Source organism: Mustela nigripes, chromosome X, assembly GCF_022355385.1.
Source record: "Mustela nigripes isolate SB6536 chromosome X, MUSNIG.SB6536, whole genome shotgun sequence".
NCBI classification, from domain to species: Eukaryota; Metazoa; Chordata; class Mammalia; order Carnivora; family Mustelidae; genus Mustela; species Mustela nigripes.
The window spans coordinates 110,326,119-110,330,305 of NC_081575.1; positions in this window are offsets into that span (position 1 = coordinate 110,326,119).

Here is a 4,187-nt window from a genome sequence, read left to right on the forward strand (position 1 = left end):
TCTTTCCATAGTTTGGCTATTGTGGAAATTGCTGCTATAAACATTTGGGTGCATGTGCCCCTTCGGATCACTACGTTTGTATCTTTAGGGTAAATACCCAGTAGTGCAATTGCTGGGTCATAGGGCAGTTCTATTTTCAACATTTTGAGGAACCTCCATGCTGTTTTCCAGAGTTGTTGCACCAGCTTGCATTCCCACCAACAGTGTAGGAGGGCTTCCCTTTCTCCGCATCCTCGCCAGCATCTGTCATTTCCTGACTTGTTGATTTTAGCCATTCTGACTGGTGTGAGGTGATATCTCATTGTGGTTTTGATTTGTATTTCCCTGATGCCGAGTGATATGGAGCACTTTTTCATGTGTCTGTTGGCCATCTGGATGTCTTCTTTGCAGAAATGTCTGTTCATGTCTTCTGCCCATTTCTTGATTGGATTATTTGTTCTTTGGGTGTTGAGTTTGCTAAGTTTTGACTGTTGGTGATTCAGGATTCTTTTGGAAGAAAGTGCCTTTTAAAATTTTTGCTGAGGGTGCGTGGGTGGCTCAGTCGGTTTATTGTCCACCTCTTGATTTTGGCTCGGGTAATGATTGTGAGATGGAGCCCTGCATTGGGCTCCACACTGGGTGTGGAACCTGCTTAGGATTCTCTCTTTCCCTCTGCCACTCCCTCCCCTCTCTCTCCTTCTCTAAAACAGAAACAAAAATAAACTTTTACTGTATTAGTTAGGGAGACTCTTGGTGCTATGAAAGGTAGCCCCCCCCCCCCCAGTTTTAGTGGTTTAACAAAATAGAATTTGTTCTTGCCTTCCTAACTATTCAAGAGAAAGTTCCTGGTCAGCAGTCGGTGTTCCATGAAGTCATACAGGGAACCAGGCTCCTTGCATCTTGTGTCTTTGCTGTCCCTAGGGCATCACACTTCAATATTTAATCCTTTGCATTTAGCTAGTAGCCAAGTGGAAGAAAAGAAGGTAAAGAAGGCACACCTGTTTTCTAATCCCCTGGGTTCAGAAGGGGCACACGTCACTTCTGCTCACCTTCCTTTGTCAAAAACTAGCTATATTGCTCTATCTAGATGCTAGAAATATAGAACCTGGCTGAAAAGGCATTTCCTAACAATAATTCTATATCATGGAAGGGAATGTATGGTTTTTATTGTATGATTAGCTGTCTCTGCCACATTTACTAAGCAGATTTTCAGGTATGTAATCCATGGGGTAGAAGAGAATTTGTTATAATACAGAGTGTCTCAGCTTCCACACTATTAACATTTTGGATTGAATGATTCTTTGTTGTGGGGGCTTATCCTGTGCATTTTAGGATGTTTAGTAGCATCTCTGATCTCTTATTAGATGCCAGTAGCATATCTCTAGTTGTCACTGTTTTCTATTCATTCCTCTTGTTCTTTATTTCCTTGGTCTTCCACTGTTTTTCTGTCTTCTCTGGCTTTAACTGAGCATTTTATATGATTCTATTTTCTCTCCTCTCAGCATAACAGTTAAATTTTTAAAATAACTTTTATTTAGTGGCTGCTCTAGAACTTACAGTATACATATATAACTATTTCTAGTCCACTTTCAAATAACACTGTACTGCTTCATGGGTAGTGCAAGCGCCTTATAGCAGAATACTCCCATTCCATCCTCGCAATCCATTATAGCACTGCTCTCATTTATTTCACTTATCTATAAGCTGTATTTGCTGAATATGTTCTTGCTATTGCTATATTGAACAAAGTGTTATCTGTTCGGTCAGTTAAGACTCAGAAAAATAAAAGGTCTTATTTTTCCTTTCTTTATTCTTCCTCTAGCATCCTTCCTTTCCTTGTAGATCTGACTTTCTGACCCGTACCATTTTCCTTCTCTTTGAAGAACTTCTTTGAACAATTCTTGCAAGACAGGTCTATTGGCAACAGATTCCCTTAATTTTATTTGTCTGATAAAGCCTTTATTTCTCCTTCATTGTTGAAGGATAATTTTTTTGGATACAGAAATCTTGGTTGGTGGGTTTTTTTCTTTCAACATGTTAAGTATTTTACTTCATTTTCTTTGCATGATTTCTGAAGAAAAGTCAGATGTAAATCTTATCTTTGCTCTTCTGTAAGTAAGGTGTTTTTTCCTTTGTCTTCTTTCAATATTTTTCTTTGTCTTTGATTTTCTGAATTAAATATTTATTTTGCTTGGTGTTCTCTGAATGCCTGGATCTTTGGTTTGATGTCTGTCATTAATTTTGGAAAATTCTCAGTCATTCTTATTACAGATATTTCTTTTGTTCCTTCCTCTCTTTCTTCTCCTTCTGGTATTCCAGTATGTGTATGTGACACTCTTGTAATTATCCTATAGTTCCAGTCTCTCTTTTCATTTTCGTCTCTTTGCATTTCAGTTTTAGAAGTTTCTGTTGACATGTCTTAAAGCTCACCAATTCCTTCTTCAGCCATTTCTAACCTGCTGCTGAGCCCATCTGAGGAATTCTTCAATGCTTTTAGTGTTTTTACCTCCAGCATTTCCTTTTGATTCTTAGGATTTCCATGTCTCTGCTTCTATTATCTGTTTGCTTCTTTCTGTTGTCTACAGTTTCTATTAGAGCTCTTGTTATATTAATTATAGGAGCTTTAAATTCTCAGTCTAACAATTACAAAATCTATACCATATCTGAGTCTGGTTCTGATGCTTGGTTTGTCTCTTTAGACTGTGATTTTTGCCTTTTTGTGTGCTTTGTAATTTTTTTTTTTTAAGAAAGCCAGATGTGATATAATAGGTAAAAGGAACTGAGGTAAATAGGCCACTAATGTGAGGTTTTATGTTCTACCTGGCTAGGAGTTAGACTGTGTTTACTGTTTGCTGTAGCTGTAGGTGGAAAGGCTAAAATTTTCTCTGGTGTCCGTATATTTGTACTGCTGTTGCCTTCGGGTTTCCCTACAGACTTCTTAAATATGCTCTGAGACGTGCAGGTCTCTCAGTTGTATTCCTCTATTATTATACAAGAACCCTACTGATGTGATGGTAAGGTGTTGGGGGTGGGACACATTTTCTAACCCTATGGTTAGGTCTTGGCCTTTTGGTGAGTCTGTGCCCCTGGGCTGTGACCTCCACAAGTGCTTTTCATCCCTCTCCAACCTTAGATGAAACAGGAAGGATAGATGGGGCTAAAGTTGGGTGTTTCCCTTCTCCCAGATCACATAGGCTCTAGTAAAACACCTAATTGGTTATGCTCTAGCAAAATAGTTTTTCTTAAGCGTAGGCCTTGTTAAGAAAAACAGCATGCTCTGGGCACATTTTAAAATGACCACTTTTCCTCTCCCCCTACTAGAAGCAAGGGGAGACTCCCCCCTGCCCCCCTGCCCCACATCTGTCTTAACTATGAGAACCTGACAGGGCTCCTGAAGGTTAAACTCATAAAAGTGTGGGCTCACCTTAGGGCTGGGCCCCTCCATGATTTTAATTTTCACAGCCTTGTCCATACTTTGCCATCAGCATTTCATCAATTGAAGTGTACATTTTCCTGCCCGGGTACGGGTTCCAGTACTGGTTTCTGCTCCTGATAGTAAGCTGTGATTTTATCTCTTTAAACTTTTGGATTTGCACTGTGACCTCAATTTTTGGATGGACCTAAGAGAAGTTGTTGATTTTCAGTTTCTTCAGCTTTTTTCTTATTGTGAGAATGGGAGTAGTAACTTCCAAGATTCTCACATGCTGGACAGAAACCAGAAGTTTGCCATCTGCCATCTTGTGACAACCACAACTGCCAGGTTTTTTTCTGGAGAGAAGGCAGATCACCCTCAGCTGTGAATCATTGCTACAACACGATGTAGAATACTACATATAATGATATTTAATAATATATTTTTGTGGGAGAGAGAACTGTGGTTTCTCTTGGTGCATGGCATAGGGTTCTGACAGAGATTGGCTAGATGCTTGTCTGACCCATTTGCTCTTCTTGCACACTCAGTTATAACTGCATTTCTCAACTTTCTAGGTTGGGGCCATGTGATCTGTTCCGGCTAACTCAAAGTGGCTGGAAGTGCTGTCCGTCACTTCTAAGTCTGGCCCCTAAATCATACCATGTGATCATCTGTATTCAGTCACTTTATTAGCTAACCAAATTTAGAGAATCCCAAGCATGTAGGGAATGATGGGCTTATGAGGTTAGAGTCTGGACCCCTGAGTCATGGTTTGAAGGAAAGCCACCAGGGAGAG